Raw genomic sequence first — 19,369 nt, forward strand, 5'->3', positions numbered from 1 at the left:
AGGCTTAAAGGACTTACTAATGCCTATATAGGTCTTATTTCATACCTATTAGGACATATGCCTACCCGTAGGATTTAAAAACTAGGATTTAGCCAATAGGTGGTGTCATTGGCATGCACACTCCCCCTCAATGGCATCACCTAAGGCCAAGCATTATTGAATTTGGAGTATATAATGCCTAAACGTCTTATGCCTATTAGGTCTTAAATCTAGGATTTAGCCACTAGGTGGTGTCATGTACACTCCCCCTTAATGGCATCACCTCAAAGCCAATCACTGCATAGAGGATTTCAAAGTGATGGCTAAAATTATAAGATATAGTATGTGCTCATGATCTTCAAAGTGTCTTTATTATAGAATAATTTCACTTGAGTGAGGTGCCAATGATTTTCAAGGTTCCTTTATTATAGAATATTTTCACTTGAGTGAGGTGCCCATGATCTTCAAGGTGCCTTTATTATAGAATGCTTTCACTTGAGTGAGGTGCCCATGATCTTCAATGTTCATTTTGATCTTTAGAAATGATATTCTCTAGAAGGAGTAAAGTAACTTCAAGTAATACGGTACTTTCATATGTATCCAAATGGAACTCTTCCATAAATCTTCAAGGCCATATTGATTCTTCAAGAGCTACATTCATATTTTGCCCATTCGATTCAAAGATAGATAGAAGATAGTCTTCTCATTAAAGTATTGCATCATCCATATAATAACGCTTGCACCACTTTGCATAATAACACATAACCTCGTCATAAAAGAAACAATATAGTTAGTAACTTAGTAATCAATTAAACTTGATCTTTGGTGCAAAGAAAGAACATAATATTATTTTTGTCCTTTGCCAGAGATCATATAATATTCCTTATAAAATTATAGTCCAATGATTGGTAGAAAGGAGATCAACATATATTTTCATGAGAATAGGAAATTTGTTGTCTTTTTTAAAAATACAAAAAATAGACATGCTACTACATATAGTAATGATCCATAAAAAATTAGGCAACGGGTGAGCTATCCTTTCTAGGTTTGCTCCCCAGACAGTTTATAAGGGTGATAGTCACCCATTATAAATAGTATGATTGAAAAAATGGATCAAATATAGAATAGAATAATAAATCACGTGGATCTCCAAAATAGGATGCTAATGAGAAATTTTTAAATTTACTTATGAATATTTAATAACCTTTATATTTCATCGGTAAATATTTTATCCTCTATCTATAGATGATCATTGTGATAATTTGATAGTAAATAATTCGTACATCAAACATAGTACAAGTAGGAATATCCTCAATGTTAATATAATGCATATCCTTCATCAAATACTAAAAAAAAAAATTTAAGATAATTCATGATGTTCCTTCCTTTATTCCAACTAGTTCATATGTGACTTTTTGTGATGCACTTAAAGGACTAATATAAATAATAACAAGTACTTTGGGAGGGCCACTTGAGAATATGAACTAAGACCGGATGAATCAACTGTATTAAAAATTCATATGGAAGGATCAACACCATTAGTTATGAAGTGCTTGTTTATTTGTTCATGTCTCACTAACAAGTTATTTATCAAAGATAGCATAAAGTGACAAAAGAGACATTACTACATCCACTCATACTAAATGCCTATCAAAGATATTATAAAGAACAGTTATACGGGAATTATAAAATATCAACAGTTATAATGGATGATCTAGGAAAGGACAAGTCTACACCATCTCTTATAACATTGTGAAAGAAACCCCATTAAGTCTATTCTTCATATATATACCTAATATTCCATGAAATCAAATTATTTATTCTGTGCATATCCAACTATCATTGTAGTCTTAATCCATTTGACTTGGATTCTTTCAAACAGTTCACTTCCCTTATGTATTTTGAAAAATAAAATAAAATGGTGATTTAACGTTTTCACTAATGAAGCATTTCCTTAAAAAGTGTGTACATGTTTATTCATAAAGTGCATATGACTCTTTATGACGTGTCTAACTTATAGATAAAAAAACTCGTGCTTTCACCCGACACATTAAGAGTTACATATTTTTGCTTCCAAGTGAGCCATTTTGTCCAAAAATATCATATTTGGTCCATCTTGAAGTGTTAAAAGTGTCCATGTAAGGGTTAGAGTCATTTATGTCAAAAATACAAAAATTATAAAAATTGTAAAGTTGCAACATTGCCAAAAAGTGCAACAAAAGTGTAAAAATGAAATCCATTGGTCATGAGGTTGTTAGAGTAGTTAGAAAGGAGTTGGAAATAGTTTATAAAACCATGTTTGGTCAAAATCAAGAGGGTAGATCAGTTTGGAGGGGATTTGACAAAGATTAGCCATCAAACCCTCAAACTGTCATGAGGTTTGAAGGAATTTGCGGCTGTCATAAATCCATGGAGGATCCCATTTGGTGTAATTTTTATATGTAGAAGTTATTGAATGATATATTAATGATATATATTTCATGAGTCATTTCTTATGCATTTTTGTGGAGTATTTGGCAAGATATGTTTATCTTTACAATAATTGTCAAAACCCTACCAAGGGTTACCCATTTTTGGGAAAATGCTCATAACTTTTGATTTAACCATTGGATCTGGCTACAATTTTGAGAGGGATTATTCAACTAATTAATATAAATTCTGACCAAAGAGATTATATTTATGATCAATATTGTAAATGTTATTGATGATTGTTTGTTACAGTTCGTGGTGAAAGGCAGACAGGTGAAGGCAGCAACAGTCTGGTTATAGCATTTGGTGTGGTCACATGAGGAATAGTAATTAAGAAAGGATATATGTGTTGGAAATTTATCTAAATCTTCTTTCCAGTTCTTTTTGTCTTACTTAATTTGGTTAATAATTGAATTTTGTGTTGTTATTTTGGTGAAAATGGTTTTTAAAGGATGAAACCCTGAACTAGGGTATTCTATGGAAATAAAGAATTTTTTCTCTCATGTTATGATCTAAAACCTTGAATGAAGGTTTGTAGGGATGTAATATAACCTTTGAAATTGGTTTGGATCTGAGAATAATTTTTTATCTTTTTATATGCCTCTTAATTCAAGTTTAAAGTCTACCCTTGAATGAAGGTTTTATGGTTTTATGCTCTGCATCAATGCTTTTTATGATAACTAGTTTAATATTAATTGATCATTGTGTTTGGCCCATAACAATTCACTGTCAATATTAAAGGATAGTTACCTTTTCACAAAAGGCACATCATTTAGATTTAGATTTTGTATAGGGTTTTGATCTATTAAAGAAAACATACCTCTCAAAAAATGTATAAAATCAATAAGATTGATTGAAACATAAACTATTTGATATATGATGAATTTAAAATGGTTGTGTTCATGTACTTGTTTTGAGATGGTGTAACTCATTTATTAATTTTTTAATTGATTTAATGTCAAAAATCAATCAAGTGAAGATCTTTTAGCAAGAGAAGAAGTTGTGGGATGGATTTTCCTAAGGTTATTAAAAAATTTATCATGAAGATATAGTTAGATATCGTATTATTAAATTTTATATACTTTAGATCCTCTTGAAAACAAATCTAGTCTTGTTGGAAAGAATCATGATAGTCTTATTTGAGATATATTTTTGTATATATATAGTTAGTAAGGAATCTAGAAAGCTAATCTAGAAAGCTAATGTAGAAAGCTAATCTAGAAAGCTAATGGTTTCTTCACCTTGTTATCTCAAAACATGAGTAGGTATCAAGTATACACAATGACTTTAAAATATTATTTTTGACACTATACTATAATGTATTATATGGTATTGTAAAGGAATGAATATATAAATAGGGATATCATTATCATTATTTAGATATCCACATATATTATATATGATGCAATCTATTAAAAGGTCTTGTCAATTATCAAGTATCCACTTAATATAAATTTAATATAATAGTAATTGAAATAATATTTTATTTATTAGAGTAATTAATTTATGATGTTGATGAAATAAAAAAAATCTCAAAGCCAAATTTTGAAAAAAAAAATAATATTTACCTCTTATGATGTATGCTCAAATGTCAACTTTTATGAGGCCAACTTTTTAATGTAATCACATTGGTCAATGAAGATAATTATTATTTTTAATATAATATGAGATGCACTTCTCTAAAAAATACATAGTAGAAAGGAAGAGATACTGCCCATATTTGTTGATTAATCATAAATAAGATTTCCATCAAATTTTATATGTCTTCTAGTTTAACCTATAAAAATAATTAGTACTACCCTAACGTGCTCTGATACCATGTTAGAAATTAGGATCTAAGGATACTAATCATTATAAACAAGATTATAAAGTAAATGAAATATGAAACATACATGCAAAAAGTACACAATACACAAGATATACATGGGGAAAACCCTTTCAGGTAAAAAACCCCATAAATCATCATTTAATTAAAACACTTACAAATATAGTCTATAATAAAATAGACATGAACTTGGGGACACTCCTCCAATACTTCCACATGGAAAATAATACCTCATATGCATAGTGATACAACTCACCATAAAGCTCCAAATTCACACACCTCTCAAATGAGAGAGAACCTCCTTAAATATAAGAGGAAGGGTGACTTCACTAGTCACACCTTTTCAATAACCCCCACTCATAAATAATTAATAATCTAATAGTTATTAGATTATAATTATTTCAAATGGGATATGCTTATAAAGCATATAATATATAAGGTTTTATAACCTTATATTAGAACATTATATATAAATGTTATAAGGATGTGATCCCTAATAACATTATGTTCTAACATATCCCACAAGAGATTTCTTCTACTCAAAGATGGGTGCAGGATAAGGGTCGCAAGCCGAGATCGAGAGGAACTCTTATCCCATGCATTATTGTGGGGATAAGAGATAGGTCACAAGTTAAGAGATGATAAGTGTAAGAGCCTTATCCCGCAAGAAGCAAACAATGTTGACAAATGCAATGCGGGATAAGGAGAAACAAGTGTCGATAAAAAAAAGTGTAGCAAGGCCTTATCCTGCAAAGATGAAATGGATAAATCCAAATGCAGTGGGATAGAAAGAAAAGGTAAATACATAGAGACCTTATCCCATGGGGATAGTTAGAATAGAAAAAGGTGGTCTCGGATAAGGAAATAAAGAGAAATCCAAGGAAAGCTTATCCCGCAGAGATGGTGAAAGTCATAAAATGATAAAAGCATTTCAAATGACATAAATTTTGAAAATTCTAAGGTGGCGAGGAGAGTCTTATAAATGCTATGTCATCATTCAAGGGGTGTCAAAGGGAATCTCAACCGTTCATTTCCTAATCAATGGCTGTAATTCAAATTTGGCACCAATGACTATTGTTAGGCCCAATATGGAAAGCTAATGTACTGAGAGGGGAGGGGTGAATTAGTACTTCAAAACTTTTCTTCAATAATAACCTTATGGTTATGCATAAATAGAATAGTGCAGTAACATAAAATAAAGTTAAAACAAACAGATAACAATCATACATGATTCACTCCATAACACATATATTTTGGTCACGCAGAAACTCTTGGTTAGAGAGAAAAACTGTGGTGGGGATGGCACCCACAACTTCACTACTGCAATAATAAAGATTGCTTGGTTAGAGCTACATTTAGCTATTTCTGATAGCTTACCCTGTTAGGAGTAACAAGATCTGTTAGATCTACCTTGCTAAAGGATTTTACAACACTATATAAATGCTACACCTGGTTAGAGGATTTACAATTTATAGACTTGGTTAGAGTCTTTTACCCTATTAAAGGTTTCTCTTACAACTTCAAAATATTACAATAAGACTTTACAAATATCTACAACTTTACATCTGAAATGCTATAGCAGATTCTATGTGCTCAGAATAAGATTACCTTGCTTATAGCATACCTCGGTAACTCATAAAGTAACTCGGTAAACCCTTATGTTTACTTTGTTCTTCGACTATTCACTGATAACCTTCTCGGTGACCTCTTTGTGTCTCTATAACAGTCTTCCTTCATACATATACTTCTCTCTTCCCATGCTATATAAATAGATCTCTTACAGTGGTGATCTAATTCATTGCTTCGATCTTACAAAAAAGATTCCTCAAATGAATAACTAAACAAAATATTTCATTGGTTAGATTGACCTTGCAATCATACACAATCTTCTAGTACAATCTCCAATGTAATAACAGTTAGATTTGCCTCGATCTTGTAACACATTTTCATGTGCATGTCTAGGTTCAATGTATCTGGTAAAATGTTTCACTCGGTGAATATCAACTCGGTGATTTAACTTTACTGCTCGGTAGCCATGAAACAATACTCAATAAATAGCTTGATGAATACTGTGTTTTGTGACTGCTTTCTTCTATAACTGACTAGACAGTTCATATCGACTTCTCTGTGTGTACCAACTGCATGATTCGGTAATACTAACCGACTAGAATATATAGTATGAATTTGAATATAAAACTAATGGCAATTTTGATAAGTAGTAACAATCTCCCCTTTTGACATTAGTTGAGATGTTTGACAAAAACTACTTTCAAAGTCATAACTCAAAAACTATATACTTGCAAAATGACTACACTTGACAATATATACAATAGTCAATGAAATAGTATATGCAGATATACTCCCCTTATCATTATTTTGTACATAACTTTGAATTTTGCATGTTCGGTTCTGTTCTATGCTTGTGCTCTGAATGCTCTATATATTCTGCTCGGTATACTCCCTTTGTATACAATACTCAAAACTATGTTACCAAAACTATATCACTCTCCAAATATAGTATTACTCCCCCTTTATCTGGTATTACTTCCTCTATGTAGTATTATAGTATTACTCCCCCTTTTTGACAAACATCAAAAACTTAATTTCCATCCGGAGGCGGTAACTGATCAAAAATAGACTTATACTTGGTCCAGGCATCGGTGAGGGCAACTGAGAGTGAATCCTTTACACTTTCCATTAATGAATTTTGTGCTTGAATATCAGCTAATAGTGATATTAAGCCATCAAGAGTGCTTCCCTCTTGTGTAGCTGATAGGCATGTAGCTCTGTTGACCTATTCCTGTACTGATGAGAGATGAGGAAGGAATAATGTCTGAAGGGTCATTATGTCCATCCTGATTTTATGCTCTTCATTCCTGAGTTCTAACTGTTGAGCCATGAGCTGTTGAAGCTTTGTATAAAAATTCTGAACTGAATTAGGCTCGGTGGTCAACTTAGTTGAGAGATCAGTGATCTCTTTCTCAATTGCATCAGTTTTATTCTTGATATCTTTAATGAATAAGGAAAATGTACACAGTTTTTGAAATAAATAAAGAATATGCTTGAGTTGAGGGGACAACTCAGCAATGAATTTGACAAGTTTTACTTTGCCAATAGCAATGGATTTCTGTACTTCCTCTATCATTTTAGCAGTTAGCTCCTTGTCTTTTAGTTTGCTCAAGTATTCGGATGTATCTACTCCAGATGTCTCAATCTGATTTAGGAGTTCATCCAATTGAATATGGATGGCTGCATCCGTTGATACTATAGCTGAAGGTAGCATTTTTGTTAGTAGTGTCTTAACCTTCTGAAGTACTTTATTCTTCTTCTGTATGGCCAGTTGCTTCTCCTATTTGACCTTCGCTTTGCATAGTTCACCGAATTCAGTGAGTGCTTGCCCTTTCAATTTGGAGATGTCTACATTGGGCAACACTATCAGTTTAGTCAAATCAAATTTGAAACTATATTTTCTCACCTTCCTCTCTTTTCCTTTGGTCAGTTGCACTAAGACAAGTGCTTGTGAGGCTTGCTGACCCTCGATAGGTCACTCAGTAGATGCAACACTTTGGTCGATTCCTGTAGCCGTTGTAGTGTCCTTGGGTGTCTCAGTGCAAGGGGTCTTAGCTGTAACATTTGCAGTGCTCAATGGTGCTTGAGACATTTGATCTTTGGTTGTATCTTCTGCTGCTTCAGATTTGTTACCTTCTGTGCCTTGCTCTGTGTCCTTAGGAGCTTCGGTTGAGACAGGTGGCTTCACCAGCAAATAAGCTTGAACTTGTTCTAAAACAAATTCACTAGATACTAGTTTTGCATAGGTAGTGCCTTCAATCATTTCCTACTCCGGTGCTGCTTCATCCCTTACATCTTCATCAATTTGAATAGTGTCAGCCAGGTCTGGACCTTGCTCGATGACATTTGGATCTTGCTCGGTGACATCAACAATTTCAATTTGAGATTGTTCACCGACATCCTTTTGTTTGAAGATCTCCTACCACTTGGCTTTTGTCTCATTTTCCACATCTATGTATAGCCCATTCATCAATTTTAAGGCTCTTTATTTGACAAGAAATTTAAAATTGTATGTGGTCAAATGCTCCTTGATTTCTGCTACAGACATATCAGGGAATAGATGGACTAGACTTCTTTCTCTTATTTGTCTCTCTGAGTCCATTGCATATTTCCATCTGTTATCAATATGTAAGTATAATTCACTTGGAAGTGACTTTACTAGTTCTAATGGAGCTAGCCAAAACTTGAGAAGTGTACAGAAAATAGCTTCTTCAATTTGTTGCTTCTCATCATTATTCCTAGTCTCATACTTAACATATCTAAATCCTGCAAATCCACCGTATTCTTTAAGATTGGCACAAAAAATTTCAACACTATGAATATTTACCTTTTTGCTTTTTACAATCTGAAATTTGTTCGCATCATCAGATTCTGTATCACTTGACTCTTTTGCCAAAATGAGTCTCCGAGTAGATTTCTTATAGGTCTTGGTTACCTTGGGTGCAGTAACACTCTTTTGTTTCTTACTCGGTGATGCAGCTAATGCTCTAGTGTTGGGTCTCTTTGTTGGTGGAGTCAGTAGGGCCTTTGAAATATCCTATTTCTTTCTTTTCAAAACTTTACCCTTAGGCAACTCTGTACTTAATGTTATTGTTGCCTCTTGAGCTTCTGATTCCTCTTCGGTAATGGCAAGATTGCCTTTTACAGGTGTAGAGGAGGATTCTTCTCTGAATTTCTCAGATAAAACCTTTATCATTTTTGTAGCTTTTCTTGTAGTCTTAGGTACTACAATGCTCATTTTTACTTTTTCCTTCACCTCTTCATATGTTCCATATCTTAGTTCAGTTGCATGCCTTGGCAATGATAAATAGGCATCAATTTGTTGTCGTGTTATATCATAATCAATCTCATAACCCATTGGTGGCAAAGATTGAGTCCTTGGTTCAACAACATTCACATAACAATAATCAGTGTCTACCTCAAAACATATATTATCCTTATATTTTTCTACTAGCTGTGGTGGAATCCTGTACCTATTGTGCATCTTCTCTTGAAATTTGCAAAAATAGTCATCCATGATACCATTAAAGCTATCTCCCAGTTTCTTGATAAAGTCATTGATTTGATGGGTGATAGGTTGGTGTAGCTCCCATACTACTTTACCGACTGAGGGAAAGAACTTCTCAAAGTAGAAAAACATGCATACAAGAAGTGAACCAAATTTTAGTGTATCTACTGAGTTTCTCTTCTTTGGCTTCCTTATTGTGTTCAGGTTCTCAAACAAGTTCTTCAGTAGCACTTCACATAAATCTACTTTCATTCCCTTCTTCACTATTTTGTAGGCCAAGTCAACTGCAGCACATGGTACACTGTTTTCCCTTGCAGATTGGAAGAAACAGTAACCAATTACTCTAATTGCAAACTTGAGTTCTGCATTAGTGACATTATTCAATTTCAGTCCTCGATAATCAGATTCTACTCCAGTTAGACTGATTAGCTCATTTTGTGATATCATTTTCTGTGCTCGTGCATGATCATAGATAGGATACACAGTGATTAGATGAATGATTTCCTTAGTGATCTTAAATGGTTGCTCTTGTAGCCACATGAAATCATCATGTACTCTACTCAAGACAAACTTAACCCACTGGGGTTTGAACACACAGGGATAGACTAGGGCTTCAGTTAATCCCTTGATTTTGATATGCTCAAATTTGCTATCCAATTTTCCATCAGTGCAAAGTTCATCATATGTGTCACTAATCTTGACATGACCGAGTTCCTCAACATGACATTTGGTGAAGAATCTAACATCTTCAACTAACAAGACTCGATCCAGGATGAGTGAAAATGTAGTTTTGTCATCCGGTTCAGAGGCAACTTTGGGAGTTAAAGAATATTTCAGTGAGGGCTTCTCCACATTTTTGACAACTACTGGATCTTGGATCTTGGGCACCATTGAAGGTTTCAGGCAAAATTTAGCAAATTATCCTTAGGGTTTACAAATGACTGACGCTTCACACTCGGTAGATAATAGCAATTTGACTAGATCGAACCAGCTTAATAGTGTGAATAGATTTGATGTAAATACCTTGAAATTCACTCTGAATGAAGTTTGTGATAACTCAATGATAAAACACTAGTACCAAACCGGTACTGAGAGGGGGGGTGAATCAGTACAAACACAAATTTAGTCCAAAACTGGTTTGACAGCAAATACCCCAAATGACTGACAAACAGGGATATCGGTAAAACAGAGTGCAACCGGCAACATCCAGTATAGCTCAATTAGTCATGAACCGGTCACTCAATAAGCTACCCTCTTAGCTCAATACTACAGTATCATTATATTCTCATGCATAAATAGGTAAACTTAACCATCAGATCTTCACAACAGTGAGTTCAATATGTTTTATAGACAGGCATAAAACATAAAACCTTCATATGCTTAGCAGGTAAAACAAAGCATCACAAGACAAAAGCATTTCACATGACACACATATTTTTCACGTGGAAACCCAACTGGGAAAAACCACGGTGGGGATGAATACCCACAAGCTGCTTTTTGAACTCTTTAGAAGTCTGCTCTATTAGGAGCCTTGTCTGGTTAAAGACATTACAATAGGTTCTGCTAGGAACCGATCCTGTTAGGGATCACCTGGTTAAGGGATACTCAGTTAAGGGTTAAAACCTGGTAGGGTCACCTTGTTAGAGGATTTCAAGAACTCAATAGCTGAAAGGATCTTCTAAGCTCTCTATCTTCTCAGAACTCATTAGCCTCGAGTTACCCGGTTAAGGGATTTGAATCAAGCCGATTAAGACCACCTAATTTAAGGGATTTTAAATCAAGCCAGTTAAGGTTACCCTGTTAGGGGATTTTACAATTGTTGAAGTGGTTAGAGATCAATAGGAATTACAATGATCTGTTAACAACACTCAATGCTAATGTAGATCCATTTTAGCTCCTCTTCACCTTCTACACATTCACTTTGCAGATATCTCTTCTCTCCTTTGGTCTGGCAAGAATCACGTATCACTTCCCTTGGATACACACTCACAACTTTTGCCAACAACCTCAGAAAGAAACACAAAATCGACCTTATAGGAAACATATAGGTCGGTAGCAAAAACCCTAAACCCTAAACCTATTAGGTTAAGCAATTCAAACGGTTCGATCCTAACCGTTGAATCATACTGCATTAAATGCAACAATCTTGAATCGATCTCAAGACATTCTCCATCGTCCATTATCCATCGATTTCATGGCGACTGATAACCCATCATGCATTATCACCATTTGACAGACTTCGCACATTCCCAAGGTAGATAGGAATAGTCTTCTTCATGCAAGATCCTTCATGCGCACAGAGCGTACATGGCAACACGATCTATCCTCCATCATATTGCTAACTCATCACACAAAGATCACTGATTGAGTCATACAAACTTGAGGTACTCCAACTGGAAACCCTGAAGTGGAAGCTACCTATCAACTGGTAGTCATAGAATGCTTCCATGTGCCGGCTCCCATAACTACATGCTAGTTCACCTTGAACAAATATGCCGCTTCACTTTGGCATATAAACCGGTTCATACAAATGTCGGTTCCTCTCTCTCTTCACTTATCACATGTGCCGGTTCACACTATGTTTCATATTGACATCAATGACAACATACAATATCATTATGTCTTCATGTTTTGATCACCTTGATTTGCTCTGCTCTGCTTCTCAAAAACTTGGTGAATGAAAATGACCGCAAAAATACTTTTAAGTACTAAAAAATACCTTATTGGGCTCCGTGCAAGTTAGGTCAAAACATTAAATGCACTCGGTTCACCTTTTACCGATTGACTCCTTTTTTTTGTTTTAACCGAGTAACCAAATTTCCTTTATTAACCGACTTGACAGGTTTCCTATATACACCAACTTGACAGGTTTCCTGTAAAGTATTTTTAATATAATTTCAAACTAACTAATTGCATCTTCACTATGCAGATTTTGAATTTTGTACATAATAGAATAGGAACTGTTATGATTTAACCTTTAGAGAATGCAGTCCCTTCATACCTTTTCCTGACTAATTTGAAATAGGTGCACCTAACTCGGTAGGTAAGGTGCTTTCTTCAACTGACATAATTTCCTTCTTTTTCCAAATCATCTTGAATTTTTCTTTTATCTCTTCAGTGTCTCTTCTAGGTTGATCTCCGCAATCTCTAGCTAAATGTCCAACTTTGTGACAATGAAAACATGCCATACCAGGATTTCTCCATGATCTTCAGTTGTTCATTCCAAACCTTATAAAACAGTTGGCACTAATATGTCCATATCTTCCACAACATTTGCACCATATCCTTGTATTGTAATCTCATGGTACTGTTGCATATTATCGGTAAGGATCTGTGTGAGTTTGGTAACCTCTAGTGTTTTCTTAGTGTGGATACCGCATGTAGTTCTTTTGCTTAGACTAGCACTTCTTGGTACTATGTCCATATCTATTGCAGTTTCTACAAAACCCTTTGAATTTTGCCTTCTAATAGTTGTTAACAAACTTTGTCCTACATTGATTAGATGTTTGACCATATTTATTGCAATTGTAACAATATCCATTGGACTTAGTGATATTCGGTTGCTTACCTTTTCTGATATGGCATATGTTGGCAGTATGACCTTGATTTCCACAGTAGTAGCAAATAGGCTTCTTCCTTTTGATGTTATTCCTGTTTCTAGCTTGTTTTGATGATTCTCCTCTCTCGGTAGTATGAATTCCTATCTCAGTTGATTCTTTTCCTTTGTAACCGAGTCCTCCTTCTTTGTAGAGTCATCTTGTATTCAATTGCTCATCCAACATCTTTGATGCTTCATAACTTTTCTCCAATGTTTCTTTGGATTTCTTCTTTGTTTCAAGTTCACCATTCAACCTTGATACTTCAAGTTTCAATGATTGATTTTCATCATTCGTCAGAATTGCTTCATGATGTGCATAACCTAGTTGATCTATCATATTTTGTTGAATACCAGTTAGCCTTATTATTTCATCATTCTTATCAGATACTAGAGCTTCAAGTTGATGTTTCTCTCTTTGTAGATCTCTTGCTTTGTCCTCAGCTATCCTTAATGCATCTAGATTTTCAGTCATCTGTGTACTGAAATGTTCATGTTCCCTTTTACTTGCTTTTAGTTGATCAGCCAATGCTTTGTTCTTTTCTTTCAGCATTCCAATCATTTCTTCAGTCTCTTCAAATATACTATTCTCAGATGATGTCTCGATTTGTTCCACTAACTCTTGACAATCCTGCAAGTCAACAGATAATCTTCTCCTTACTTTCAGAGATTTTTGCATTTGCCTTTGCATGTCTACAATCACTTGATTTGCATTCTCCAGCTCTTCTTGTAGATACACAATCCTCTGAGATTGTTTCTAGCCTTCCATTGATAAGATCTTTCTCTTTAGGTAGTTAAACCCTTTTCCAAGATTCAAGCTCTGATACCAATTGTTAGGCCCAATATGGAAAGCAAATGTACTGAGAGGGGAGGGGTGAATCAGTACTTCAAAACTTTTCTTCAATAATAACCTTACTGTTATGCATAAACAGAATAGTGTAGTAACATAAAATAAAGTTAAAACAAACAGATAACAATCATACATGATTCACTCCATAACACATATATTTTGGTCATGCAGAAACTCTTGGTTAGAGAGAAAAACTGTGGTGGGGATGGCACCCACAACTTCACTACTGCAATAATAAAGATTGCTCGGTTAGAGCTACATTTAGCTATTTCTGATAGCTTACCCTGTTAGGAGTAACAAGATCTGTTAGATCTACCTTGCTAAAGGATTTTACAACACTATATAAATGTTGCACCTGGTTAGAGGATTTACAATTTATAGACTTGGTTAGAATCTTTTACCTTGTTAAAGGTTTCTCTTACAACTTCAAAATATTACAATAAGACTTTACAAATATCTGCAACTTTACATCTGAAATGCTATAGCAGATTCTATGTGCTCAGAATAAGATTACCTTGCTTATAGCATACCTCGGTAACTCATAAAGTAACTTGGTAAACCCTTATGTTTACTCTGTTCATCGACTATTCACTGATAACCTTCTCGGTGACCTCTCTGTGTCTCTGTAACAGTCTTCTTTCATACATATATACATATACATATACTTCTCTCTTCCCATGCTATATAAATAGATCTCTTACAGCAGTGATCTAATTCATTGCTTCGATCTTACAAAAAAGATTCCTCAAATGAATAACTAAACAAAATATTTCATTTGTTAGATTGACCTTGCAATCATACACAATCTTCTAGTACAATTTCCAATGTAATCACGGTTAGATGTGCCTCGATCTTGTAACACATTTTCATGTGCATGTCCAGGTTCAATGTATCTAGTAAAATGTTTCACTCGGTGAATATCAACTCGATGATTTAACTTTACTGCTTGGTAGCCATGAAACAATACTCGATAAATAGCTTGGTGAATACTGCATTCTATGATTGCTTTCTTCTGTAACCGACTAGACTGTTCATACCAACTTCTCTGTGCGTACCGACTGCATGATTCAATAATACTAACCGACTAGAATATATAGTATGACTTTGAATATAAAACTAATGGCAATTTTGATTAGTAACAAACCGTTCATTTCCTAATCAATGGATGTAATTCAAATTTGGCACCAACGACTAGCTCTGTCTAACACGGATGAATTAATGGTGTCTCCATAAAAGAGAAATTCAGCAATTTTCTCCCATACCTTTCATCCGAAGAAGAATCGAGAGCATCCCTGAGCAAGAAGAAGAGCGAATTTCAGCAAATCAATGTGTCATCCAGCAAATTCAGTCGAGCAAAGGAAACCAGTAAGTTAATTATTCCACCATCCTTGTGCATTTGCTAGGTTGTTCTAGTTGTGAATACATAGACCTCTTTATATGTGCCCTAGAGTATGTAGGGTTTGTGCCTGTATTAAATTTCCTAGCTCTCCTTTGTTTTTAAAATTAAAATGGCTTCCCCTATTAGAGACTTTGCTACTTCCACTACTGAGAATGTCCCTGAAGCTGGCACTAGTTCTACAATGCCAGAGATTACCCATGTCATTCCCCTTGATGTAATTCCACTCGTGCCAGTAATTGAAAGCATTCCCATTGCTAAGCCAAACCCTCAATCTTCCCCACAAATGTCTTGAGGACGCTGAAGCAAGCTCCCCTCCCAAGGAAAAATCCACCAAGAGAAAGAAAAAAACAATTAGGAAGACTATCACTAATGTCTCTGATAGTGAGTCTTCAGATGAGCCTTCCCCTCCTCCCAAAGCTAGGAAACCAACTCAGAAAAGGAGAAGGGTTTCCCAAAAGGCCTCCATTGAAGCACCTGCTACCAAAACCCCTCCTTCTGTAGAAAATCCCCCTACTGCTAATAACCCTCCCACTGAGAAAACCCCAATTCCTCAAGAGAAAACACCACAAAAGGAAAACCCTCATGAGTAAGTCAAAGAAACTGCTCCTGCAAAAGGGCCAGCTCCCAAAGCTCCCAAGCGGCCTAGAAAGGCATCTAAAGGAGAGTCATTAGGTCAAATAGAGCAACCAGAAATAGTGCCTATTACCCCTCTAGCTCCTAAGATGAATGCAGAAGAATTACAACATGAAGTTGGAAAGAAATTAGAAGAAGTTGTGAAGAGGCCACCTAAACAAACAAGAAGCCTTCATCAAGACTTGTTAGAGTTGTTTGAGGGGTCCTCCATAAATGATAGCATTAGAATTTCCTTCAATGACAAAGAAGCAGGATGCAAAGATGCATTCACAAAAGAGAGAGGATGGGATATTTTTTATTTCTTTTCTGGCAATAGAGACAAACCTGTCCCAGTGTCAAATCTTTGGACACTGAACTTCGGGAAGCTAGTAGTGCCAAATGTTTTTTGTAGAGCCAATGTTGATAAGAGAGCTAGTTGTTTCTTATGATTCCCCAAGTGAGATTGTAAGATCTGCAGATGGCTATGTCCTATTGGACATTTCACATAGGGACATTGTTGAATGTTTTGGTTTAGACAGGTCTGCCCTCAAGGAAATCAACAAAAATAACCTAGAAAGAAACTACTAATTTAAAAGGGACAGATATAGAAAGGTCTTTGTTCCTCATTTTATGAAAAAACTTTTCAAAAATTCATAGAATTATATCCTACCATCTTAAAAGGAGCCTTTTAGATTGGAGTGCTTTAAGCCCTATTTTGTTAAAACCTACTATGCATTAGCACAGGTCCTTGGGGTATATTGCAAGCTTACTTAGATGCCCATAGATTTCATGTCAGGAATCGTTTTATCTATAATTACTTGCAATTAATAAATTATGGACATGATTTATATTTTATAATTAGATGGATTGAATGGAAATGGAAATGGAATTGAAATTGAAATTTGATATGGATTAGGATGGAAATTCAAATGCAAATGAATGATTTAAATTATCTTTATTATGAAATTTAGGATTGTCATTGCTAATAAACAATTGAGTGCAAGTGAATGCAGGAACAGGTGAACGTGGATGAAGGTGAGAACTTGGTTCAGGTAGAGTTGTCTTAGTTCATGGACTTTGGTAGAATAGATGGAATCTCACATGCCACTTTATAATAAATATGTGTATTTGTTGCATAAATTGATCTTGTGATTGAATTGAATTCAAAATTTCAATGACTGATTTGCAAAATGATATATTTTATTTCAAAGCAAGGATTTTTTTTTTTAAAGTATTAGATTTAATAAAAATTATTGATTGTAGATTTATATGTTTTTATGTGCAGATATAAGTGAACAGATGAAATAATGTACTTATTTGTTCACTTGTGTATTTTCATATATATATATATATACATATATATATATATATACATATATATATATATACATATATATATATATATGTATATATATATATATACATATATATATATGTATATATATATATATATATCTTTATCTTTTAATCATGAAAATTTATATATACATACATATACATAAGCTTTTGATATTACTATGTGGTTATGCCATATGCAATTGGATGTTAGATGTGTTGCATGGGTGGCACAACAAACATTAACAATAGTTCAGTATAAGCCCAAAAATAAGGAGAAATTGTAGTTGGAAAATAGCATAAATAAGACTGTTGTTTTGGTAAAACAAACACAATGGCAGAAAAGGAAACATAAAAAAAAAAGAAGAATATTGGGAAATTTAGAAAGAACACAAAGAAAGTAACATAGCTAGTAGATTTTGAAAGGAGAATTAGCATCGATCATCTCAGATTTAGCTTCAAAATTCACCAGTAGGCTCTTATCCGAGTAATGTTTTAAGGTATCAATCTAAAAGAATAGAGTTTGATTTGCTATGAGAATAGTTTGATTTAGAATGATAATGCAGAAAAGAATTAGAGTTAAGGATTAGATTTATGTTTATAAAAATCATGTTGGTTTATATCAAATACCATTTGGAAAGTCATAAAGATGTAGATGCATTACGAAGATATTTTTATTGTATTACTCATTGTGGAAAACATAGAAACTAGATAATCAAAGCACGTAAACCATAGAAAATGAAGTGTTAGTTATTGATAATTATACTATTTGAATTTTATGAGAAATAAATAGAAGAATGTGTACTTGGATTCTATCCTTGCATTTTATATTCGTTTATATGCTAAATATGCATACATGTGATACACCTTCTTGTTTAAATATTGTTTCCAAAATTATGTGTGAAATGAAAGATTGTCTTTTGCATGTGTTTTTGGGGAAAGTTACCTTCCGGGATGGGTGTCGAATGTGGAATTATAAAGAGAATAGTTTGCTTTTCCAAACTATATTTTATTGCTATGCATGGCATTATACTTAGCTGAGTAACTTATTGACCATTGAAATAGATGGATTTATTTATGCTCTCTACCATATCCTTATTATGATCTTGCTTATTTCTTAATTGAGATAGAATAATAGAAAATGCATGTATCATTCTAGGCACGCACCACATTCCATCTTGTCTATCGAATTCATCTTGCTAAGTAATCTGTGCAGGGTCAGGTACTCTAAATTGATTAAGAATTTTGGGGAATTGTATATTTCAAGGTTGGGTGGAAAAAGCACCTCAATCTTGTTCTCATCTTCATTTCTAAAAGATTGCATTAAAGATAGATTTGGATAGAATATCAATGGATGCATCTCATCCTTTACTTTGTATTATACTTGTTATTTGAACTTAAGGCATTTGAAAGGCCTAAGTATTAAATGTAGATTTGAATGATGCATAGAATGAATGAAATACTATGAATGACTATTTGTAGAAATAATATTTATATTTCCTTATTGAATAAAGAATCATTATTTTGATTGAAGAAATTTGTGTTTATTATGATATCAATGGATTGATCATATAGAGCTAAGGTTAGTATAGTTGAAGTAAATAGACATATTAAAAGATTTTTTAGTTTATTTAAGAATGAAGAGTATTTCATTCTATTATCAAAATTAGAACGTTAAACGTCTTTATATTTCATTTTGATCACTATCAACATCCAACACCCTTCAATAAATGAGTTGTATGAATTTGCAGTTATTATTGTGTCATATGATTCTTTATCAAAATAGGGCTTATTGGGGTCTAGAATTAACAATAAGGACAAATGATCCACACACAGGCCTTCCATGGCCAGTGTAGAGATGGACTCAAGTGGGGGACAAAAGATTCAGGTTTGGCAGGTATTATGTTTTCTTTGATCATTTTGTCATGAAATTTTTGTCCAGACTCAGAGTTAAGCTACCCAGGCTACCTATGAATATTATTAAAATTATGAGGATAAGTATTTGTAGGGTTGAAGGAACAATATATCTAGAGGGGGCCTTCATCCATAATTTTGGGGATTTCATTTTGTATGGTAACTGCACTATTATCAAGGTGTATGAGTGTGAGCAAGTACCCCATGTTTTATCGCTTTTTGTCTCTCCTAGGCTAGCATTCCTTGAGTTAATTTGGCAATTGATGTAGATGGAAAGGGCACAAATTACAAAAGATAAGTGGATTTAATTCACT

Source organism: Cryptomeria japonica, chromosome 5 (assembly GCF_030272615.1).
Source record: "Cryptomeria japonica chromosome 5, Sugi_1.0, whole genome shotgun sequence".
Classification (NCBI taxonomy): domain Eukaryota; kingdom Viridiplantae; phylum Streptophyta; class Pinopsida; order Cupressales; family Cupressaceae; genus Cryptomeria; species Cryptomeria japonica.